General features: G+C 44.3%; 1 protein-coding gene across 1 annotated transcript in view; it reads right to left on the reverse strand.

Moving 5' to 3' along the window:
• LOC119934018 (zinc finger and SCAN domain-containing protein 29-like) overlaps positions 1-4,741 on the reverse strand; it is a 44,496-nt gene extending 39,755 nt beyond the window's left edge. Inside the window, exon 1 of the mRNA XM_038753363.1 lies at positions 4,643-4,741. The gene's annotated coding sequence lies outside the window, so the exon portion shown is untranslated. The remainder of the gene's footprint in view (positions 1-4,642) is intronic.
• Between the last annotated feature and the right edge of the window lie 22,096 nt (positions 4,742-26,837).

Genomic DNA, 26,837 nt, shown 5'->3' on the forward strand with positions numbered 1-26,837 from the left:
TCACAGTCTAAAAGGGGGGAGACAGAGAACAAAACCAAACATACTAACAAAATAAAACAGAATAGATATGTACAAGTAAAATAAATAAATAAATAGAGTAATAAATATGTACAAACATATATACATATATACAGGTGCTGTGGGGAAGGGAAGGAGGTAAGATGGGGGGATGGGGAGGGGGAGGAGGGGGAGAGGAGGGAAGGGGCTCAGTCTGGGAAGGCCTCCTACGATTGAATGAATGAATGAAGGGACGACGAATACGATCTGTCATCATCATCATCATCAATCGCATTTATTGAGCGCTTAGTATGTGCAGAGCACTGTACTAAGCACTTGGGAAGTCCAAGTTGGCAACATCTAGAGACAGTCCCTACCCAACAGTGGGATCATAGTCTAAAAGGGGGAGACAGAGAACAAAACCAAGCATACTAACAAAATAAAATAAATAGAATAGATATGTACAAGTAAAATAAATAAATCATCATCATCATCAATCGTATTCATTGAGCGCTTACTATGTGCAGAGCACTGTACTAAGCGCTTGGGAAATCCAAGTTGGCAACATATAGAGACAGTCCCTACCCAACAGTGGGCTCACAGTCTAAAAGTGGGGAGACAGAAAACAAAACCAGACTAACAAAATAAAATAAATAGAATAGATATGTACAAGTAAAATAAATAGAGTAATAAATATGTACAAACATATATACATATATGCAGGTGCTGTGGGGAAGGGAAGAAGGTAAGATGGGGGGATGGGGAGGGGGAGGAGGGGGAGAGGAGGGAAGGGGCTCAGTCTGGGAAGGCCTCCTACGATTGAATGAATGAATGAAGGGACGACGAATACGATCTGTCATCATCATCATCATCAATCGTATTTATTGAGCGCTTACTATGTGCAGAGCACTGTACTAAGCGCTTGGGAAGTACAAATTGGCAACATCTAGAGACAGTCCCTACCCAACAGTGGGCTCACAGTCTAAAAGGGGGGGGAGACAGAGAACAAAACCAAACAGACTAACAAAATAAAATAAATAGAATAGATAGGTACAAGTAAAATAAATAAATAAATCATCATCAATCGTATTTATTGAGCGCTTACTATGTGCAGAGCACTGTACTAAGCGCTTGGGAAGTCCAAGTTGGCAACATCTAGAGAGGGTCCCTACCCAACAGTGGGCTCACAGTCTAAAAGGGGGGAGACAGAGCACAAAACCAAACAGAATAACAAAATAAAATAAATAGAATAGATAGGTACAAGTAAAATAAATAAATAAATAAATAATCATCATCATCAATCGTATTTAATGAGCGCTTACTATGTGCAGAGCACTGGACTAAGCCCTTGGGAAGTCCAAGTTGGCAACATCTAGAGACAGTCCCTACCCAACAGTGGGCTCCCAGTCGAAAAGGGGAAGACAGAGAACAAAACCAGACTAACAAAATAAAATAAATAGAATAGATATGTACAAGTAAAATAAATAAATCATCATCATCATCAGTCGTATTTATTGAGCGCTTACTATGTGCACAGCACTGTACTAAGCGCTTGGGAAGTCCAAGTTGGCAACATATAGAGATAGTTCCTACCCAACAGCGGGCTCACAGTCTAAAAGGGGGAGACAGAGAACAAAACCAAACAGACTAACAAAATAAAATAAATAGAATAGCTAGGTATAAGTAAAATAAATAAATAAATCATCATCATCATCAATTGTACTTATTGAGCGCTTACTATGTGCAGAGCACTGTACCAAGTGCTTGGGAAGAACAAGTTGGCAATAGACAGAGACAGTCCCTACCCAACAGTGGGCTCACAGTCTAAAAGGGGGAGACAGGGAACGAAACCAGACTAACAAAATAAAATAAATAGAATACATAGGTACAAGTCAAATAAACAGAGTAATAAATATGTACAAACATATATACATATATGCAGGTGCTGTGGGGAAGGGAAGGAGGTAAGATGGGGGGGATGGGGAGGGGGACAAGGGGGAGAGGAGGGAAGGGGCTCAGTCTGGGAAGGCCTCCTACGATTGAATGAATGAAGGGACGACGAATACGATCTGTCATCATCAATCATCATCAATCGCATTTATTGAGCGCTTACTGTGTGCAGAGCACTGTACTAAGCGCTTGGGAAGTACAAATTGGCAACATATAGAGACAGCCCCTACCCAACAGCGGGCTCACAGTCTTAAAGGGGGGGAGACAGAGAACAAAACCAAACAGACTAACAAAATAAAATAAATAGAATACATAGGTACAAGTAAAATAAACAGAGTAATAAATATGTACAAACATATATACATATATGCAGGTGCTGTGGGGAAGGGAAGGAGGTAAGATGGGGGGGATGGGGATGGGGACGAGGGGGAGAGGAGGGAAGGGGCTCAGTCTGGGAAGGCCTCCTACGATTGAATGAATGAATGGATGACGAATACGATCTGTCATCATCATCATCAATCGTATTTATTGAGCGCTTCCTATGCGCAGAGCACTGTACTAAGCGCTTGGGAAGTACAAGTTGGCAACATAGAGAGACGGTCCCTACCCAACAGCGGGCTCATAGTCTCAAAGGGGCAGACAGAGAACAAAACCAAACAGACTAACAAAATAAAATCATCATCATCATCATCAATCGTATTTATTGAGCGCTTCCTGTGTGCAGAGCACTGGACTAAGCGCTTGGGAAGTCCAAATTGGCAACATATAGAGACAGTCCCTACCCCACAGTGGGCTCACAGTCTAAAAGGGGGGAGGCAGAGAACAAAACCAAACATACTAACAAAATCAAATAAATAGAAAAGATACGTACAAGTAAAATAAATAGAGCAATAAATATGCACAAACATATATGCAGGTGCTGTGGGGAAGGGAAGGAGGTAAGATGGGGGGATGAGGAGGGGGACGAGGGGGAGAGGAGGGAAGGGGCTCAGTCTGGGAAGGCCTCCTACGATTGAATGAAGGGACGACGAATACGATCTGTCATCATCCATCGTATTTATTGAGCGCTTACTGTGTGCAGGGCACTGTACTAAGCGCTTGGGAAGTACAAGTTGGCAACATAGAGAGACGGTCCCTACCCAACAGCGGGCTCACAGTCTCAAAGGGGCAGACAGAGAACAAAACCAAACAGACTAACAAAATAAAATCATCATCATCATCATCAATCGTATTTATTGAGCGCTTACTGTGTGCAGAGTACTGTACTAAGCGCTTGGGAAGTACAAGTTGGCAACATCTAGAGACAGCCTCTACCCAACAGTGGGCTCACAGTCTAAAAGGGGGGGGAGACAGAGAACAAAACCAAACATACTAACAAAATAAATAGGATAGATAGGTACAAGTAAAATAAATAAATAAATCATCATCATCATCAATCGTATTTAATGAGTGCTTACTATGTGCAGAGCACTGGACTAAGCCCTTGGGAAGTCCAAGTTGGCAACATCTAGAGACAGTCCCTACCCAACAGTGGGCTCACAGTCTAAAAGGGGGAGACAGAGAACAAAACCAAGCATACTAACAAAATAAAATAAATAGACTAGATATGTACAAGTAAAATAAATAAATCATCACCATCATCAATCGTATTTAATGAGCGTTTACTATGTGCAGAGCACTGTACTAAGCACTTGGGAAGTCCAAGTTGGCAACATATAGAGACAGTCCCTACCCAATAGTGGGCTCACCGTCTAAAAGGGGGGAGACAGAGAACAAAACCAGACTAACAAAATAAAATAAATAGAATAGATATGTACAAGTAAAATAAATAAATAGAGTAATAAATATGTACAAACATATATACATATATGCAGGTGCTGTGGGGAAGGGAAGGAGGTAAGAAGAGGGGGATGGAGAGGGGGACGAGGGGGAGAGGAGGGAAGGGGCTCAGTCTGGGAAGGCCTCCTACGATTGAATGAATGAAGGGACGACGAATACGGTCTGTCATCATCAATCATCATCAATCGCATTTATTGAGCGCTTACTGTGTGCAGAGCACTGGACTAAGCGCTTGGGAAGTCCAAGTTGGCAACATCTAGAGACGGTCCCTACCCAACAGTGGGCTCACAGTCTAAAAGGGGGGGAGACAGAGAACAAAACCAAACAGACTAACAAAATAAAATCATCATCATCATCATCAATCGTATTTATTGAGCGCTTCCTGTGTGCAGAGCACTGGACTAAGCGCTTGGGAAGTCCAAATTGGCAACATATAGAGACAGTCCCTACCCCACAGTGGGCTCACAGTCTAAAAGGGGGGGGGGAGACAGAGAACAAAACCAAACAGACTAACAAAATAAAATAAATAGAATAGATAGGGACAAGCAAAATAAATAGAGTAATAAATATGTACAAACATATATGCAGGTGCTGTGGGGAAGGGAAGGAGGTAAGATGGGGGGATGGGGAGAGGAAGGTCTGGGAAGGCCTCCTACGATTGAATGAATGAATGGACGACGAATACGGTCTGTCCTTCCCAAGCGCTCCGCACACGGTAGGCGCTCAGTAAATAGGATTGATTGAATGAATGAATGAATGAATGAATGAATGAATGGATATACGACGAACGACTCCCCCCCTCATCCCCCCCCCACGCAGCGGGCCTGTCTCCGCCCACCGGCCCCCGGGGACTCACCGGGCCCGGGCCCCGTCGCCTCAACCGTCGTCGTCGTCGTCGTCGTCGCCTCAGCCGCCGTCGTCGCCTCAGCCTCCGTCGCCCCCTCAGCATCCAGGCCGGAAGACGGCGCGACCGGGGAACGCCGGGAACGCCAGGCCCCCCGGCGCACGCGCACGAGCCCGCGCCCCCCGCCGGAACTCCGCGGACGGGGAGCCAATCGGAGGGCGGGCCTCGGGTGACGGACGGCCCTGCCGTCCAATAGCTAGGGAGAACGCGCCGTCGCCCGGGAGACGGGGGGCGGGACAAGGAAAAGGGAGGGGGCGCTGCCCCGAGTCCTCGCTCTCGGTGCGGGGGGGGGCCGGGGGGGCGGTAACCAAGGGTAACCTGAGGTAACCAGGGAACGGCCGAGCTCGCGCGCGCCCCCTCTGGGCGGGGCCGGGGCTCGGCCTCCCCTCACCTGTCATCATCATCATCAATCGTATTTATTGAGCGCTTACTATGTGCAGAGCACTGGACTGAGCGCTTGGGAGGTACAAGTTGGCAACATAGAGAGACAGTCCCTACCCAACAGTGGGCTCACAGTCTAAAAGGGGGAGACGGAGAACAAAACCAAACAAACAAAATAAAATAAATAGAATAGATAGGTACAAGTAAAATAAATAAATAAATCATCATCAATCGTATTTATTGAGCGCTTACTATGTGCAGAGCACTGGACTAAGCGCTTGGGAAGTACAAGTTGGCGACATAGAGAGACAGTCCCTACCCAACAGCGGGCTCACAGTCTAAAAGGGGGAGACGGAGAACAAAACCAAACAGACTAACCAAATAAAATAAATAGAATAGATAGGTACAAGTAAAATAAATAAATAAATCATCATCATCATCAATCGTATTTATTGAGCGCTTACTATGTGCAGAGCACTGGACTAAGCGCTTGGGAAGTACAAGTTGGCAACATAGAGAGACAGTCCCTACTCAACAGTGGGCTTACAGTCTAAAAGGGGGAGACAGAGAACAAAACCAAACAAAATAAAATAAATAGAATAGATAGGTACAAATAAAATAGCTGGCCTAAGCGCCATTCAGTCAGTCAATCAATCAATCAATCAATCGTATTTTTTGAGCGCTTACTGTGTGCAGAGCACTGGACTGAGCAGTAGAAAAGCAGCGTGGCTCAGTGGAAAGAGCCCGGGCTCAGGAGTCAGAGGTCGTGGGTTCAAATCCCGGCTCTGCCACTTAGCTGTGCGACGCTGGGCAAGTCGCTTCACTTCTCTGGGCCCCAGTTCCCTCATCTGTAAAATGGGGATGAAGACTGTGAGCCCCCCGTGGGACAACCTGATCACCTTGTAACCTCCCCAGCGCTTAGAACAGTGCTTGGCACATAGTAAGCGCTTAATAAATGCCATCATTATTATTACTAAGCGCTTGGAAAGTACAAGTTGGCAACATAGAGAGACGGTCCCTACCCAACAGTGGGCTCACAGTCTAAAAGAGTGGGCTCACAGTCTAAAAGTCTAAAATTCAGTCGTATTGACTGAGCGCTTACTTTCACTCAATCCTATTTATTGAGCGCTTACTGTGTAAGTCCTCCCAGACTGAGCCCCTTCCTTCCTCTCCCCCTCGTCCCCCTCTCCATCCCCCCCCTTCTTACCTCCTTCCCTTCCCCACAGCACCTGTATATATGGATATATGTTTGTACATATTTATTACTCTGTTTATTTATTTACTTTACTTGTACATATCTATTCTATTTATTTTATTTTGTTAGTGTGTTTGGTTTTGTTCTCTGTCTCCCCCTTCTAGACTGTGAGCCCACTGTTGGGTAGGGACCGTCTCTCTATGTTGCCAACTTGGACTTCCCAAGCGCTTAGTCCAGTGCTCTGCACGCAGTAAGCGCTCAATAAATACGATTGATTGATTGACTGATTGATTTCACTCAATCCTATTTATTGAGCGCCTACTGTGTACAGAGTATTGGACTAAGCGCTTGGGAAGTCCAAGTTGGCAACATCTAGAGACGGTCAATCAATCAATCGTATTTATTGAGCGCTTACTGTGTGCGGAGCACTGGACTAAGCGCTTGGGAAGGCCAAGTCGGCAACATCTAGAGACGGTCCCTACCCAACGGCGGGCTCACAGGCTAGAAGGGGGAGACACAAAACAAGACATATTAACAAAATAAAATAAATAGAATAAATATGCACAAATAAAATAACTAACTAAATAGACTGTGTGCGGAGCACTGTACTAAGCGCTTGGGAAGTCCAAGTTGGCAACATCTAGAGACGGTCCCTACCCAACGGCGGGCTCACAGTCTAAAAGGGCGAGACAGACGACAAAACATGCTAATAAAATAAAATAAATAGAATAAATATGCACAAATAAAACAAATAACTAACTAAATAGACTGCGTGCGGAGCACTGTACTAAGAGCTTGGGAAGTCCAAGTTGGCAACGTATAGAGACGGTCCCTACCCAACAGTGGGCTCACAGTCTAGAAAGGGGAGACAGACAACAAAACATATTAACAAAATAAAATAAATAGAATAAATATGCACAAATAAAATAAATAACTAACTAATAAGACTGTGTGCAGAGCACTGTACTAAGTGCTTGGAAAGTCCAAGTTGGCAACGTATAGAGACGGTCCCTACCCAACAGCGGGCTCACAGTCTAGAAAGCGTCGTCCCTTCCCCCTGCTTTCATCCAAAAGTATTTACTCATTCAATCGTACTTATTGAGCGCTTACTGAGTGCAGAGCACTGTACTAAGCGCTTGGGAAGTCCAAGTTGGCAACATAGAGAGACGGTCCCTACCCAACAGTGGGCTCACAGTCTAGAAAGCGTCGTCCCTTCCCCCTGCTTTCATCCCAAAGTATTTATTCATTCATTCATATTTATTGAGCGCCTACTGAGTGCAGAGCACTGTACTAAGCGCTTGGGAAGTCCAAGTTGGCAACATCTAGAGACGGTGCCTACCCAACAGTGGGCTCACAGTCTAGAAAGCGTCGTCCCTTGCCCCTGCTTTCATCCAAAAGTATTTACTCATTCAATCGTACTTATTGAGCGCTTACTGAGTGCAGAGCACTGTACTAAGCGCTTGGGAAGTCCAAGTTGGCAACATAGAGAGACGGTCCCTACCCAACAGTGGGCTCACAGTCTAGAAAGCGTCGTCCCTTCCTCCTGCTTTCATCCCAAAGTATTTATTCGTTCATTCATATTTATTGAGCGCCTACTGAGTGCAGAGCACTGTACTAAGCGCTTGGGAAGTCCAAGTTGGCAACATCTAGAGACGGTGCCTACCCAACAGTGGGCTCACAGTCTAGAAAGCGTCGTCCCTTGCCCCTGCTTTCATCCGAAAGTATTTACTCATTCAGTCGTACTTATTGAGCGCTTACTGAGTGCAGAGCACTGTACTAAGCGCTTGGGAAGTCCAAGCTGGCAACAGATAGAGACGGCCCCTACCCAACAGCGGGCTCACGGTCTAGAAGGGGGAGACAGCCAACAAAACAAAAGATTAACAAAAGCTCCCTCCCCCTAAGACGCTCAATAAAACACTATTGATTTATCGATTCAAATCCGCCAGACCGCAGCCCTTCAAAACGCTCTTCCTCAGGCCTCATGAATTTCCACCTCCCCCCTTTCCGTGTTATCCCGTATCCCGATCCGTTTTTTCCCCTTTATTTCAGTTTTCCACCCAACTACCAGCATCGAGCGTGTATTTTTCCCTCCGTTTGTGAAAGATGGATGGGTGGGGGAGGGAGAAAGAAGGCGCCCTAAAAGCTCAGCCTTTTTTTTGTCTCCAATCAGCCCTTCCCCATCTTTTCCTCCAAGACTCCATTTCTCCTGAGGAACTTCTAGCTTTGGCCCTTTTTTCCCCCTCAGGAAGAGGAAAAAGAAATCAGTTTGCATCCGTTGTCTTTACCGGGGAGAAAAGGAACAACAGCAACAGGAATGAGAGGTTTGGAAATGCCTGTACCAACAGGGAGGGATTCGCACAGGCATCTGGAGAGTGATTGTAATGGGAATAATGGTGTTTATTAAGCACTTTTTGGGGTGTGGAACACCATCCCTAGTCCTGGGAGAGGATGGATAGGTGGGAATTAGACACGGTCCCTGTCCCTCGTCGAGGGGCTTCGCAGAAATGAGGAAAATCCGGACAAAAGCGGGAATAGAAGGTGGGATTTAGAAGCTTAGCAACATTCAGGCCTGCCATGTTTGCTGGCAGAAGGAGGCATGAATTAGTAATTACGTATCCATGCATGCCTCTGCAGGCTCAGTGATTCAAGTCCTTGGAATAATAATAGTGATTATTATGGTATTTGCGAAGTGCTTATTTTGTGCGTTTTGTGCGTTAAGCCCTGGGGTAGATACAAGATAATCAGGTTGGGCACAGTCTCTGGCCTACATAAGGTTCTCAGTCCAACCCCGGCACTGTACTGAGTCTCGGGGTAGAAGACAATCAATCAATCGTATTTATTGAGCGCTTACTATGTGCAGAGCACTGTACTAAGCGCTTGGGAAGTACAAATTGGCAACATATCATCATCAATCATATTTATTGAGCGCTTACTATGTGCGGAGCACTGTACTAACTGCCTGGGAAGTACAAATTGGCAACATATAGAGACAGTCCCTACCCAACAGTGGGCTCACAGTCTAAAAGGGGGAGACAGAGGACAAAACCAAACATGCTAACAAAATAAATAGAATAGATATGTACAAGTAAAATAAATAGAGTAATAATAAATAAATAGAGTAATAAATAAATAAATAGAGTAATAGACAACAAGGTCAGATACGATTCCTGTCCCACATGAGGCTTGCCATCTAAGGGGAAGGGAAGACAAGTGTTTAATCTCCATTTTACAGATGAAAGCCAGGCACAGAGAAGCCAAGCGACGTGCCTTTGGCAGAAATGATGATGATGGCATTTGTTAAGCGCTTACTATGTGCCAAGCACTGTTCTAAGCGCTGGGGGGATAGGAGGTACTCAGGTTGTCCCACATGGGGCTCACAGTCTTAATCCCCATTTTACAGATGAGGGAACTGAGGCCCGGAGAGGTTAAGTGACTTTCCCAAAGTCACATAGCTTGACAAGGGGCAGAGCCGGGATTCGAACCCACGCCCTCTGACTCCCAAGCCCGGGCTCTTTCCACTGAGCCACGCTGCTTCTCGTGAGTGTTGAGAAAGGAGGGAAGTCAGTGCTTGCGGGAACCAAATTGGAGAGTCGGCACTGGGCAAGACACGCTCCTTTATCCGCCTTTTGATGGTGTCCATCTTGTGTTGACCCGTGTGATTTTTCTTTAGATCTATGTAAAGACTTCCAGTCTCTCAGATTTTCTTTATGGTATTTGCTAAATGCTTACTATATGCCAGGCACTCTACTAAGTGCTGGGGTAATAATAATAATAATAATAATAATAATGACATTTGTTAAGTGCTTACTATGTGCAAAGCACTGTTCTAAGCGCTGGGGCCGATACAAGGTGATCAGATTGTCCCGTGTGGGGCTCACAGTCTTAATCCCCATTTTACAGATGAGGTCACTGAGGCACAGAGAAGCTAAGTGACTTGCCCAAGGTCACACAGCTGACAGTTGGCAGAGCTGGGATTTGAACCCGTGACCTCTGACTCCAAAGCCCGGGCTCTTTCCACTGAGCCACGCTGCTTCTCTACATTCATTCATTTATTCAATTGTATTTATTGAGCGCTAACTGTGTGCAGAGCACTGTACTAAGCGCTTGGGAAGGACAAGTCGGCAACCTCTACAGATACAAGCTACTAGGATTGGAGGAGTCCATGTCCCACCTGGGGAAGCAGCGTGGCTCAGTGGAAAGAGCCCGGGCATTGGAGTCAGAGGTCACGGGTTCAAATCCCGGCTCCGCCAACTGTCGGCTGTGGGACTTTGGGCAAGTCACTTCTCTGGGCCTCAGTTACCTCATCTATAAAATGGGGATTAAGACTGTGAGCCCCCCGTGGGACAACCTGATCACCTTGTTACCTCCCCCGCGCTTCGAACAGTGCTTTACACATAGTAAGCACTTAATTAATGCCATTATTATTAATCCTCATTTTTACAGGTGAGGTAACTGAGGCACAGCTTGCTCCACGTGGAAGATTATGCCAGATTCCCATGGGAATGGGGAATTTCGCGGGGCCCAGAGAACCCAGTGCTTTCGTGTTGGTCACATAGAGTTTTTCCTGAGCCCCATTCCTTCCCTTTTCCAGATAGTCAACATCGGTTAAGTACTTTGCAAGAGCAATGTACATCAGAACATGTACACCTGTATATATGTATATATGTTTGTACATATTTATTACTCTATTTATTTATTTTGCTTGTACATATCTATTCTATTTATTTTATTTTGTTAGTATGTTTGGTTTTGTTCTCTGTCTCCCCCTTTTAGACTGTGAGCCCACTGTTGGGTAGGGACTGTCTCTAGATGTTGCCAATTTGTACTTCCCAAGCGCTTAGTACAGTGCTCTGCACATAGTAAGCGCTCAATAAATACGATTGATGATGATGATCAGAAGTTAAAGGGTGGTGGCCCCTGGGGCAATATGGTGCCACATCCCAGGGCATCAGTCCACTTGCGTAGCTGGAGATCAAAACAATCGATCCGTGGTATTTACTGAGCACTTACTGTGTGCGGAGCACTGTACTAAGCCCTTGGGGAAGTTCAACAGAGTTGGTAGACGTAATCCCTGTCCACAAGAAGCTCACAGTCTACAGGGGGAGAAGCAGCGTGGCTCAGTGGAAAGAGCCCGGGCTTTGGAGTCAGAGGTCATCATCATCATCATCAATCGTATTTATTGAGCGCTTACTAGGTGCAGAGCACTGTACTAAGCGCTTGGGAAGTAGGGGTTCAAATCCCGGCTCCGCCCCTTGTCAGCTGTGTGACTTTGGGCAAGTCACTTCACTTCTCTGGGCCTCAGTTACCTCATCTGGAAAATGGGGATGAAGACTGTGAGCCCCAAGTGGGACAACCTCATCACCTTGCAACCTCTCCAGTGCTTAGAACAGTGCTTTGTACCTAGTAAGCGCTTAATAAAGGGCATCATTATTATTATAAATTCGGGATAAGGGAAATCAATCATCATCATCATCATCATCAATCGTATTTATTGAGCGCTTACTATGTGCAGAGCACTGTACTAAGCGCTTGGGAAGTACAAAAGTTGGCAACATCTAGAGACAGTCCCTACCCAACAGTGGGCTCACAGTCTAAAAGGGGGAGACAGAGAACAAAACCAGACTAACAAAATAAAATAAATAGAATAGATATGTACAAGTAAAATAAATAAATAAATCATCATCATCAATCGTATTTATTGAGCGCTTACTATGTGCAGAGCACTGTACTAAGCGCTTGGGAAGTACAAATCCATCGAGATTACGGTCTATATCAGGGTACGAGAATATTTACATAAATATAGCGGGACCGGAGTTGCCCCAGGCCACTCTAATGCCGTTTTGGATGCTCCGAGAAAATAGCGAGTATACCTCAGGGCTAGAGTTGGGCTGATGCCTTTTTGTCTTTTAGACTGTGAGCCCAATGTTGAGTAGGGACTGTCTCTATATGTTGCCAATTTGTACTTCCCAAGTGCTTAGTACAGTGCTCTTCACATAGTAAGCGCTCAATAAATACGATTGATGATGATGATGATGATAGTAAGCGCTCAATAAATATGACTGATTGATTGATTGATGCCCAGTGTCGCAAGTAGCACGTGCCATTCGTCCTTGGTTGCTTTCCTGCAGACCAGAAAAGGCCAGATTCTCAAAAAGGGCCATTTGTGGAGGGTCCAGGAGTCCTCAGTCTAAGAGGTTCTTCGATCCGTTGCTTTGAGGTACTGTGATGGCCACCCACTTCAGAAGGGCTTCCCTCTCCTCCTGGATGGCGTAGGAGTGTAAAATGGTGCTTGAGAATAGGAAGGGCAGGGGCCAGGGTTCCCTGCTTTTGACCTACAGCTGGATCTTGAAGAAGAAGGAGGAGCCGGAGGGAAAAACAGAAGGCACAAAGCCGAAAGCAGTTGAGTGTGACCTTGTAAATTCTTCCTCTAGACTGTAAACTGGTTGTGGGCAGGGAACATCATCATCATCGATCGTATTTATTGAGCGCTTACTATGTGCAGAGCACTGTACGAAGCGCTTGGGAAGTACAAATTGGCAACATCTAGAGACAGTCCCTACCCAACAGTGGGCTCACAGTCTAGAAGGGGGAGACAGAGAACAAAACCAAACATGCCAACAAAATAAAATAAAATAAATAGAATAGATAGGTACAAGTAAAATAAATTAATAAATAAATAGAGTAATAAATATGTACAAACATATATACATATATGCAGGTGCTGTGGGGAAGGGAAGGAGGTAAGATGGGGGGATGGAGAGGGGGACGAGGGGGAGAGGAAGGAAGGGGCTTGTCTACTAACTCTACTAACAAATGTTGCCAACTTGTACTTCCCAAGCGCTTAGTCCAGTGCTCTGCACACAGTAAGCGCTCAATAAACGCGATTAAATGAATGAATACTAACTCTGTTATAGTGTACTCTCCCAGGCGCTTAGTATAGTGCTCTGCACACGTAAGCACTCAATACATGATTGATTGTAATCTTCAGTACCTGCGGGTGATCTCATAGGGAAATTGTGAATATAGAATTCCCCCTTCTAGACTGCGAGCCCGGTGTTGGTAGGGACCGTCTCTATACAATAATAATAATAATGATGATGGCATTTGTTAAGCGCTTACTATGTGCAAAGCACTGTTCTAAGCACTGGGCAGGATACAAGGTGATCAGGTTGTCCCACGTGGGGCTCACACTCTTAATCTCCCTTTTACAGATGTGTAAACTTGTCGACTTGTCCTTCCCAAGTGCTTAGTCCAGTGTTCTGCACACAGTAAGCGCTCAATAAATACGATTGAATGAATGAATGTAGCTATAATTCTATTTATTCCGATGGTATTGACACCTAGCTACTTGTTGTGATTTTTCATCTGTCTCCCCCCTTCTAGACTGGGAGCCCGTTGTTGGGTAGGGACCGTCTCTATATGTTGCCTATTTGTACTTCCCAAGCGCTTAGTACAGTGCTCTGCACACAGTAAGCGCTCAATAAATATGATTGAATGAATGAATGGATGCACACAGTAGGCGCTCAATGAATACGATTGAATACGATTGAATGAAAGCCAGATGGAGAAGAGATACACCGTATTCATCCATCTAGGTCTATTGGTCTCCCATTTGGCTGTGAATCCTGAAGAGCAGGGATTTTGTCTTTTACAGGTATACGCCGGGTTACGGCCACTCAGCAATGCGTGCAGCCCATGGGTAATCAATCAATCGTATTTATTGAGCGCTTACTTTGTGCAGAGCACTGTACTAAGCGCTTGCGGTACATCCCACACCATTGGCTAACTTATTCAACCAAAGATAAGCCCACCCCCCACATTACATCCAATCACACCAGGTGAGCAACTTTCCTCCCTGTCATAATAATCAATCAATCGTATTTATTGAGCACTTACTGTGTGCAGAGCACTGGACTAAGCGCTTGGGAAGTACAAGTTGGCGACATAGAGAGACAGTCCCTAGCCAACAGTGGGCTCACAGTCTAAAAGGGGGAGACAGAGAACAAAACCAAACATACTAACAAAATAAAAATAAATAGAATCGATATGTACAAGTAAAATAAATAAATAAATAAGTGCTTGGGAAGCGCTTATATAAATAAATAATAAATATAACAATTATATAATTATAATTAATAATATATAATTATTGTATAATAATAAATATATAAATAAATAAGCGCTTGTCCTCGCCCGATCACTTACAACAGTGCCGTGCACCCACTTAGAGCTCGATAAATACAACTGATGGGTTGGTTGGTAGCGAGCACTTCAATATCATAAAAAAATACAATAAAAACGCACGGGTTTCCAGCTGGAGAGAGGGCAGAGGAGGTGGGAGGGAAAACAACCGGGGGGTGCCAGTCGGAGAGGGCAGAAGGGGTGGGATTGGCTGGCAAAGAGGGCAGAGGGGCTAGGGACACTCACTTGGCATTTATTAAGCGCTTACTATGTGCAAAGCACTGTTCTAAGCGCTGGGGAGATTACAAGGTGATCAGGTTGCCCCACCTGGGGGCTCACAGTCTTAGTCCCCATTTTACAGAAGAGGGAACTGAGGCCCAGAGAAGTGAAGCGACTTGCCCAAAGTCACCCAGCTGACAATTGGCGGAGGCAGGATTTGAACCCAAGACCTCTGACTCCAAAGCCCGGGCTCTTTCCACTGAGCCACTTTCCTCCCTGTACCTTTCTCCCCTTCCCCAACTCCCTCTCCCCCCTTCTCTGTTCCCAGCTGCTCCTCTACCTCCCCTTACCCTCAACTTGTCTCCTCTTCTCTTGTCTCCTTGGTGCCTCTCGCGAACCTTACCCCATAAATTTTTCCTTTTAAAACAAATTTAAGAATAATAATAATAATAATAATGGCATTTATTAAGCGCTTACTATGTGCAAAGCACTGTTCTAAGTGCTGGGGAGGATACAAGGTGATCAGGTTGTCCCACGGGGGGGCTCACAGTCTTAATCCCCATTTTACATATGAGGTAACTGAGGCCCAGAGAAGTTAAGTGACTTGCCCAAAGTCACACAGCTGACAATTGGCAGGGTGGCATTTGAACCCATGACCTCTGACTCCCCGTGCTCTTTCCCACTGAGCCATGCTGCTTCTCTGCACTACTACTACTAACAATAATAATAATAATGGTATTTGTTCAGCACTTACTATGTGCCAAGCACTGTTCTAAGTGCTAGGGGTAATAATAATAATAATGGCATTTATTAAGCGCTTACTATGTGCAAAGCACTGTTCCAAGCACTGGAAAGATACAAGGTAATCAGGCAGCCCAAAGTCACACAGCTGACAATTGGCAGGGTGGCATTTGAACCCATGACCTCTGACTCCCCGTGCTCTTTCCCACTGAGCCATGCTGCTTCTTTGCACTACTACTACTAACAGTAATAATAATAATGGTATTTATTCAGCACTTACTATGTGCCAAGCACTGTTCTAAGCGCTAGGGGTAATAATAATAATAATGGCATTTATTAAGCGCTTACTATGTGCAAAGCACTGTTCTAAGTGCTGGAAAGATACAAGGTAATCAGGCTGTCCCACACGGGGCCCACAGACCCAATCCCCACTTCACAGGTGATGCAACTGAGACCCAGAGGAATGAAGTGACTCACCCAAAGTCACACAGATGTCAGGTGGCGGAGTCAGAATTAGAACCCGGAACCCCCGATTCCCAAGTCCGGGCTCTTTCCACCAGGTCACGCTCCTTAGCTGTCCTGCAGGGCAGAGTGAGTTAAGCGGCTCCCGCCTCCCTTCCCCTTCCCATTTGTTTCCCCGTCTTGGCCACGGCTGCGGGAATGGGATCAGTCAGTCAACCATCATCATCATCAATCGTATTTATTGAGCGCTTACTATGTGCAGAACACTGTACTAAGCGCTTGGGAAGTCCAAGTTGGCAACATATAGAGACAGTCCCTACCCAACAGTGGGCTCACAGTCTAAAAGGGGGAGACAGAGAACAAAACCAAACATACTAACAAAATAAAATGAATAGAATAGATAATAGATAGAGTAGAACCAGTCAATCACTAGTATTTATTGAGTGCCTACTGTGTGCAGAGCACTGAACTAGGCGCTTGGGAGACGACACTAAAATTTAGTAGACGTGAACCATGAAGAATGGACCAGAGCAGGGAGGTGTTGGGCAAGGGGTGGTGCAGAACTTCCCAATTTCATTCACTCATTCAATTGTATTTATTGAGCGCTTACTGTATGCAGAGCACTGGACTAAGCGCTTGGGAAGTACAAGTTGGCAACATCTAGAGACGGTCCCTACCCAACAGTGGGCTCACAGTCTAGAAGGGGGAGACAGAGAACAAAACAAAACATATTAACAAAATAAATATGTTTTTTATTTTAGACTGTGAACCTTTTAGACTGTGAGCCCCCTGTTGGGTAGGGACTGTCTCTATATGTTGCCAACTTGTACTTCCCAAGCGCTTAGTACAGTGCTCTGCACACAGTAAGCGCTCAATAAATACGATTGATTGATTGATTAAAATAAATAGAATAAATATGTACAAATAAAATAAATAAATAGAGTAATAAATATATACAAACATATATACATATATACAGGTGCTGTGGGGAGGGGAAGGAGGTAAGGCGGGGGGATGGAGAGGGGGATATACATATCTGCTTTTAGACTGTGAGCCCACTGTTGGGTAGGGACTGTCTCTGTATGTTGCCAATTTGTACTTCCCAAGCGCTTAGTACAGTGCTCTGCACATAGTAAGTGCTCAATAAATACGATTGATGATGATCTGCTGTGGGCACTTGAGCACTTAACAACATATTCCCTGCCCACAATGAGCTAACAGTCTTGAGGGAAAGACAGACATTAATATACATAAATACATAAATTCAAGATATATCCGTATCTGCTGTGGGCACTTGAGCACTTAACAACATATTCCCTGCCCACAACGAGCTAACAGTCTTGAGGGAAAGACAGACATTAATATACATAAATACATAAATTCAAGATATATCCATATCTGCTGTGGGCACTTGAGCACTTAAAACATATTCTCTGCCCTCGACAAGCTCACAATCTAGAGGGGAAGAGAGACATTAATATACATAAATATCAATCAGTGATTTTGATATTGAGCACTTATTGGATGCAGCACCCTGTTCTAAGCGCCTGGGAGAGGACAGTGCAGTAGAGTAGACTGCTTTATACCACCACCACCATTGGGCATCCCTGTCTTGCCATGATTGCAGGGGCAGCTGTCACTGTTTCGCCTGTCCCGCCGTCGATCCCTGGCCCACGTCATCCCCCTGGCCTGGAATCATCATCATCATCATCAATCGTATTTATTGAGCGCTTACTATGTGCAGAGCACTGTACTAAGCGCTTGGGAAGTACAAATTGGCAACATATAGAGACAGTCCCTACCCAACAGTGGGCTGCCCTCCCTCTGCACATCCTTCAAGCTAGCTCTCTTCCTCCCTTCAAAGCCCTCCTGAGAGCTCACCTCCTCCAAGAGGCCTTCCCACACTGAGCCCCCTTTTTCCTCTCCTCCTCCCCATCCCCCCGCCCTACCTCCTTCCCCTCCCCACAGTACCTGTATATATGTTTCTAGACTGTGAGCCCACCGTTGGGTAGGGACCGTCTCTATATGTTGCCAACTTGGACTTCCCAAGCGCTTAGTCCAGTGCTCTGCACACAGTAAGCGCTCAATAAATACGCTTGAATGAATGAATGAAGGTTTGTACAGATTTATTACTCTATTTTACTTGTACATATTTACTATTCTATTTATTTTGTTAATGATGTGCATCTATATATAGATGCACCTGTATATATGTATATATGTTTGTATATATTTGTTATTCTATTTATTTATTTATTTTACTTGTACATATCTATTCTATTTATTTTATTTTGTTAGTATGTTTGGTTTTGTTCTCCGTCTCCCCCTTTTAGACTGTGAGCCCACTGTTGGGTAAGGACCGTCTCTGTATGTTGCCAACTTGTACTTCCCAACCGCTTAGTCCAGCGCTTTGCACACAGTAAGCGCTCAATAAATACGATTGATGATGATGATGATGATCTAGCTTTATTTCTGTTTGTTCTGACGACTTGACACCCGTCCACATGTTTTGTTTTGTTGTCTGTCTCCCCCTTCTAGACTGTGAGCCCGCTGTTGGGTAGGGACCGTCCCTATATGTCGCCAACTTGGACTTCCCAAGTCCAGTGCTCTGCACACAGTAAGCGCTCAATAAATACGATTGAATGAATGAATGAATGAATCAATCAATCAATCAATCAATGTCATAGGTTAAAGAAGAAAAGTGCTTTGATGGAACCTGGGTCGGAGAACGTCCAACTGTTTGCCTGTTCATCCTTCCTTTCCTTCCTCTGATCCTTCTGTGTCCTTTCTACTCCTCTTCTTACCCCGGGCCCCCTCTTTCTGCTTCGTAGGTTACGTTGAACCCTTTGTGTGCTTGAGCTCGAGCCACTCAGAAGAAAGGGGATAACATAGCACGATAAAAAAAATGGTAACAGAGCACTTGGGGCATTCATATACCATATATCGAATAATGGGGATTTGCAGAGTAATGTAGGAAACCGGTGTTAGGCAAACAAAGGGAATTATGACTGCTTTATAGATTTTTTTTTCACCCATCAGCCGACAGACATTTTTATCATCCCTGTTCTCACTTGCTAGTGCTAGGGGTGATTAAGCATCTGTTGACTTTAAGCATCAGTCGTTTAAAGGCATATTATTTTGGTGCCTTGCGATGTACATTCCACTTCATTTACGTTTTTGCTTGCCTGCAGCTTTAAAAAAAAATAAAACTGATTTCTTTCCAGCCCTAGGTTCTATGTCAATGAATACTATGGTTTGAGGGATTGATTAGGGATCGATGCTAATGTATTTTATTTGATTGTGTGTAGGTGAGTAATGTTCATTTCTTGGCTTTCGCTCTAGCCTTTCTTAAAGGAGCTCAAACCATTTTTCAGCTATGCTCTCTTTTTTCTAGCTCTCTGTTCTCCTGCTAGACTTTAAACTGTAAGCTCCCTGTGGGCAGGGGATGTGTCTACCAACTCTGCTGTACTGTACTCTCCCAAGCATTTAGTACAGTGCTCTGCACACAGTAAGTGCTTAATAAATACGATTGATTCTCCTGTCACGTGAGAATGGGGATTATCTCTCTAGAGATGAAAGAGAAGAGACTGAGGACCAAAGAGATGGATGGGAGAAGTTTAGTTTAATTAATAATAATAATAATGATGGCATTTGTTAAGCGCTTACTATGTGCAAAGCACTGTACTAAGCGCTGGGGAGGATATAAGGTGATCAGGTTGTCCCATGTGGAGCTCACAGTCTTCACCCCATTTTTACAGATGAGGTAACTGAGGCACCGAGAAGTTAAGTGACTTGCCCAAAGTCACACAGCTGACAAGTGGCGGAGCCGGGATTCGAACCCATGACCTCTGACTCCCAAGCCCGTACTTTTTCCATCGAGCCATGCTGCTTCTCTAGTTGCTTGGCAAAATCATTATTGATATCTAGAAGGCTGGACACACTTCTCTTGATATTTGGGGCATTGCGTCGTATCACAGGATCAGAATCAGCCCAAAGAGTCAGGAGAAAATGCCTAAAAAGTATTTCTTGGCAGTAGGCCATTTTTATGGGGATGAAAGATAAAATGTTACCAGGGACTAGTTCCCCTAATTCTTGATATTTAGAATTCATCTTCATCTGCCTTCTTTCTTCGGGTTTTCCCGAATCTGTAAATCGGTAGAGTTTTCTTTCCTGGCTGAGTTTTCCGGGTGAAATAATAATAGCAATTGTGGTATTTGTTAAGTGCTTGCTATGTGCCAGGCAGTGCCCTAAGCATTGGGGTAGATACAAGGTAAACAGGTTGGACACCGTCCCCATCCCAAATAGGGCTCACAGTCTTAACCCCATTTTACAGATGAGGTAACTAAGGCACAGAGAAGTAAAGTGACTTGCCCAAGGTCACACAGCAGAGCCAGGATTAGAACCCAGCTCCTTCTGAATCCGAGGCCCGTGCTCTATCCACTGGGCCATGTTGCTTCTCAGTAAGGTGGCTCAGTGGAAAGAGCACGGGCTTGGGAGTCAGAGGTCATGGGTTCAAATCCCTGCTCTGCAAACTGTCAGCTGTGTGACTTTGGGCAAGTCACTTCACTTCTCTGGGCCTCAGTGACCTCATCTGTAAAATGGGGATTAAAACTGTGAGCCTCCCGTGGGACAACCTGATCACCTTGAAACCTCCCCGGCGCTTACAACAGTGCTTTGCATATAGTAAGCGCTTAATAAATACCATCATTATTATTATTATTATTATTAAAAGGTGCGAAATAAGTTATGAATTGTTACTGAAGCCTTTCCCCCCAAACTACATTTATAGGCTTCTTTCCAGTGTGAGTACTCTGATAGTTGTGCTAAGTAATAATAGTATTTATTAAGCACCTGCGGAATGTAAAGCACTGTACCAAAGGCCAAAGACGGTGTATAATTCCCCAATAGGGCTTACAGTCTAAATATAAAAATTAAGAGAGGGGACCAGTGATAGACCCACAAGGAGAGATGAAACAATAAAAACATTAACAAGACTTACATTTTGACTAAATTGTCTGCTACGCTCATAGGATTTTTCTCATGAATGACATCTCTGAAACAGTAGTCGTCCTCGTCGTTGTAGTAATAATAATAATAATAATAATAATAATAATGGCATTTGTTAAGCGTTTACTACATGCAAAGCACCGTTCTAAGTGCTGGGAGGATACAATGTGATCAAGTTGTCCCACGTAGGGCTCACAGTCTTAATCCCCATTTTTACAGATGAGGTAACTGAGGCTCAGAGAAGTTAAGTGACTTGCCCAAGGTCACACAGCAGACTTGTGGTGGAACGGGGATTCGAACCCACGACCTCTGACTCAAAAGCCCCGGCTCTTTCCACCGGGCCACGCTGCTAGCGGTGATGGTGTTTATTGATCTCCCACTGAGTGCAGTGCATTGTACTATGCACTGAGAAAGTACAGCAGAAACTCCAGACACCTCCCCTGTCCATAAGGACCTTGCCTTAATTCATTCATTCAGTCGTATTTATTGAGCGCTTACTGTGTGCAGAGCACTGTACTAAGCGCTTGGGAAGCACAAGTTGGCAACACAACACACTGTACTAAATGCTTAATCACTTATAATAATAATAATGATAGCATTTATTAAGCACTTACTGTGTGCAAAGCACTGTTCTAAGCGCTGGGGAGGTTACAAGGTGATCAGGTTGTCCCACGGGGGGCTCACAGTCTTCATCCCCATTTTACAGATGAGGGAACTGATGTCTGTCTTTCCTCTTCAGAACATAAGCTCGTGGGCAGATGATGTATCTACGAACTCCGTTATATTGGTCTCTCTCCCAGGGACTTAGTCCAGTGCTCTGCAGACAGTAAGTGCTGAATAAATATGAGGGTGACAGACATGAAAATATTTACAAATAGAGATATGCGAAAAAAATAATTGTACAATCGATTAGGCCTATTTACACAAATGCTGAGGATGGGTAAAAATCAACATGTATGTGCTAAGGGTGGCTGTTGGGCTGATAATAATAAAAATAATAATAATATAATAAATAATATAATATAAAACATGATATAATATATTATACAATATGATATATAATATTATATTATATATAATATTATATAATATAATATATAATAATAATAATAATAACGGTAGCATTTATTAAGCACTTACTATGTGCAAAGCACTGTTCTAAGCGCTGGGGAGGTTACAAGGTGATCAGATTATCCCACGGGGGGCTCACAGTTTTAATCCCCATTTTACAGACGAGGGAGCTGAGGCCCAGAGAAGTGAAGTGACTTGCCCAAAGTCACACAGCTGACAGTCGGCGGAGCTGGGATTTGAACCCATGACCTCTGACTCCAAAGCCCGCGCTCTTTTCACTGAGCCACGCTGCTTCTCTAGTACAACTTCAGGTGCTGGGCGTTAATTAGGGAAGACTTGTAGGAGGAGGAAGGGTATTAGAAAGGCTTTGAACTTGAGTATCAATCATATTTATTGAGCGCTTACTATGTGCAGAGCACTGTACTAAGCACTTGGGAAGTACAAATTGGCAACATATAGAGACAGTCCCTACCCAACAGTGGGCTCACAGTCTAAAAGGGGGAGACAGAGAACAAAACCAAACATACTAACAAAATAAAATAAATAGAATAGATGTGTACAAGTATAATAAATAAATAGAGTAATAAATACGTACAAACATATATACATCATCATCATCATCATCATCATCAATTGTATTTATTGAGCGCTTACTATGTGCAGAGCACTGTACTAAGCGCTTGGGAAGTACAAACTGGCAACATATAGAGACAGTCCCTACCCAACAGTGGGCTCACAGTCTAAAAGGGGGAGACAGAGAACAAAACCAAACTTACTAACTAAATAAAATAAATAGAATAGATATGTACAAGTAAAATAAATAAATAAATAGAGTAATAAATATGTACAAAAATATATACATATATACAGCTGCTGTGGGGAAGGGAAGGAGGTAGGATGGGGGGGTGGAGAGGGGGACGAGGGGGAGAGGAAGGAAGGGGCTCAGTCTGGGAAGGCCTCCTGGAGGAGGTGAGCTCTCAGTAGGGCCTTGAAGGGAGGAAGGGAGCTAGCTTAGAGTAATAATAATAATAATAATAATAATGGCATTTATTAAGCGCTTACTATGTGTAAAGCACCGTTCTAAGCGCTAGGGAGGTTACAGTGTGATCAGGTTGTCCCACCTGGGGCTCACAGTCTTCATCCCCATTTTACAGATGAGGTCACTGAGGCACAGAGAAATGAAGTGACTTGCCCAAAGTCACACAGCTGACAAGTGGCGGAGCCAGGATTTGAAGAGTAGGATTTAGGGTATTTAAGGGATTTAGAGTAGCGCTATGGCCTGTCAGATTTGGGCCAGGGATGGGGGAAGAGTTCCAGTAAAGGGGAACAACTTGAGGAATTTGGACAGAGGTGAGAGTGTTGAGGGCGGGATACAGCTAGAAGGTTATTTGGCAGAAATGAAGAGAGTTAACTAGGGAGTAGCATGTAAAGAGAGCCAACATGCCCGAGCCGAGAACTACCGTTACAGCTTTTCCCACAAAAACTCCTTTTATGTGACTTTTTTTTTAAAAAATGGCATTTATTAAGCGCTTACTATGTGCAAAGCACCGTTCTAAGCACTGGGGAGGTCACAAGGTGATCAGGTTGTCCCACTGGGGGCTCACAGTTTTAATCCCCATTTTACAGATGAGGTAACTGAGGCCCAGAGAAGTGAAGTGACTTGCCCAAAGTCACCCGGCTGACAATTGGCGGAGCCAGGATTTGAACCCATGACCTCTGACTCCAAAGCTCGGGCTCTTTCCACTGAGCCACGCTGCTTCTCGCCCGTGTAGATTCTAGGGTGCTTTTTCAGGTCGGGATTGTAGCAAGTATTTCTCACGCCGTGGGGAAATATTTAGGGTTCCTTTCCTGTGCGGATCCTCTGGTATCTAAAAGTTTGAGTTGTCGCTAAAGCTTTTCTCGCAGTCGATATATTTATAGGGTTTTCTCCTATGTGGGTTAACTGGTGCACGGTGAAAAGGCTCAGTAGAAAGATCAGGGGTCTGGCATCAGAGGTCATGGGTTCAAATCCCGGCTCCGCCAGCTGTCAGCTGTGTGACTTTGGGCAAGTCACTTCACTTCTCTGGGCCTCAGTTCCCTCATCTGTAAAGTAGGGATTAAGACTATGAGCCCCCCGTGGGACAACCTGATCATCATCATCATCATCAATCGTATTTATTGAGCACTTGCTATGTGCAGAGCACTGTACTAAACGCTTGGGAAGTACAAATTGGCAATATATAGAGACAGTCCCTACCCAACCGTGGGCTCACAGTCTAAAAGGGGAGACAGAGAACAAAACCAAACATACTAACAAAGTAAAATAAATAGAATAGATATGTACAAGTAAATAAATAGATAAATAAATAAATAGAATAATAAATATGTACAAACAAATATACATATATGCAGGTGTTGTGGGGAAGGGAAGGAGGTAAGATGGGGGGGATGCAGAGGGGGAGGAGGGGGAGAGGAAGGAAGGGGCTCAGTCCGGGAAGGCCTCCTGGAGGAGGTGAGCTCTCAGCAGGGCCTTGAAGGGATCACCTGATCATCTTGTAACCTCCCCAGCGCTTAGAGCCGTGCTTTGCACGTAGTAAGCACTTAATAAATGCCACCATTATTATTATTATTATGTGAGTTCTCATTGAGAGATTTCCCAAGTAGAGAACGTTTGCAGAGTTCCTGTTCAGTGTGTGAGCCCGTTGTTGGGTAGGAACCGCCTCTATATGTTGCCGATTTGTACTTCCCAAGCGCTTAGTACAGTGCTCTTCATTCATTCATTCATTCAGTCGTATTTATTGCGCGCTTACTGTATGCAGAGCACTGTACTAAGCGCTTGGGATGTACAAGTCGGCAACGTATAGAGACGGTCCCTACCCAACAACGGGCTCACAGTCTAGAAGGGGAAGACAGACAACAAACCAAAACATGTGGACAGGTGTCAAGTCGTCAGAACAAATAGAATTAAAACTAAATGCACGTCATTAACAAAATAAATAAAATAGTAAATATGTACAGGTAAAATAGAGGAATCAATCTGTACAAACATATTCATTCCCTCATTCAATCGTATTTACTGAGCGCTTACTGTTCTGCACACAGTAAGTGCTCAGTGAATACAATTGAATGAATGAATGTGAAGGCCCTGATTATCAATGGCTTTCCCTACATTTTGTTCTGGAGAATGGGTTTCCAAATCTCCCTATTAAGCAGCCTGCCCATTATTTTCCTGGCACACATTCACTTTAAACAGGTTTTTTGCTGGTTGGAAGCTTGATAAGTATTCTCTTCGAATTTTCCTGATAACGCTCTGTGCAAATTCATTTTGAAGGTAATTTCAGATATTGAAGTCTCTTCATTCTCCCTCCCGATCTCAGAACCCGAAAGAATAAATAGAAATGTTTATGATTCACCCAGTTTAGGTACCTGCAGCAATTTGAGCGTGTTTGGTTAGTATAGCATTTCTCTAATCAGCAGACGTGAAAGTCTCCAAAGCCACCCATCTCCATATCTGAACCATATATCTCCCCCAAAGACAGATTCCTAGACAGTCTTTTAGACTGTGAACCCACCTTTTAGACTGTGAGCCCACTGTTGGGTAGGGACTGTCTCTATATGTTGCCAATTTGTACTTCCCAAGCGCTTAGTACAGTGCTCTGCACATAGTAAGCGCTCAATAAATAGGATTGATGATTCCTAAGCCCCAGTTCTGAAGCCTGCCCCACTTCTACCCCAAATAGGGACCCTCTCAAGGCTCCAGTAGAATCCCCTAGTTTGCAGCACTAGTTCAATCATCATCATCAATTGTATTTATTGAGCGCTTACTGTGTGCAGAGCACTGGACTAAGCGCTTGGGAAGTACAAATTGGCAACATCTAGAGACAGTCCCTACCCAACAGTGGGCTCACAGTCTAAAAGGGGGAGACAGAGAACAAAACCAAACATACTAACAAAATAAAATATATTGAATAGATATGTACAAGTAAAATAAATAAATAAATAGAGTAATAAATATGTACAAACATATATACATATATACAGGTGCTGTGTTGAGAAATGATTGAGAATCATTTCTCAATCCCAGGCATCCCTATTTACTATTCTATTTATTTTGTCAATGATGTGCATTTAGCTTTAATTCTATTTGTTCTGACGACTTGACACCTGTCCACATGTTTTGTTTTGTTGTCTGTCTCCCCCTTCCAGACTGTGAGCCCGTTGTTGGGTAGGGACCATCTCTATCTGTTGCCAACTTGTACTTCCCAAGCGCTTAGTCCAGTGCTCTGCACACAGTAAGCGCTCAATAAATACGATTGAATGAATGAATGAACGAATCCCCCATCCTCACGTTTGGTCAGTGGAAAATACAACCTAGTCACCACCGCCATCATCATCGTTGTCATCAGTGGTATTTATGGAGCACTTATTGTTTGCAGAGCACTGTTCTAAGTGCTTGGAGAGCACAATACAGCAGGGTTAGCATTAGGCTGACCAAAAAGAGTAGCCTACCATTTGTATCTCCCAGGGTGATCCATTTCTGACTGCTCCCTTGTAATAATAATAATAATAATGATGGCATTTATTAAGCGCTTACTATGTGCAAAGCACTGTTCTAAGCACAGACTTGTATTCAAGTCTGGACCTGTGTACTGAGGTTCCCCAGGAGGTCCATTCCTACCCGTCTCCAAATGCCTTGAGCGAACTGTACTCCACTCCATTTCACTAATTCCACTTCCATTACTTCATCCCCCTTCTTGATCCTCTGCAATTTGGTTTTGGCCCCTCTAGTCTACTGAGACCACTGTCTCCAAAGTCACCAATGACTTCCTTCGGGCCAAATATAACTGCCATTACTCTGTCCCAATCTTCTTTGACCACTCAGCCGCCTTCCACACTTAGACTACTTCCTTC

The sequence above is a fragment of the Tachyglossus aculeatus genome, chromosome 11, assembly GCF_015852505.1.
Source record: "Tachyglossus aculeatus isolate mTacAcu1 chromosome 11, mTacAcu1.pri, whole genome shotgun sequence".
Classification (NCBI taxonomy): Eukaryota; Metazoa; Chordata; class Mammalia; order Monotremata; family Tachyglossidae; genus Tachyglossus; species Tachyglossus aculeatus.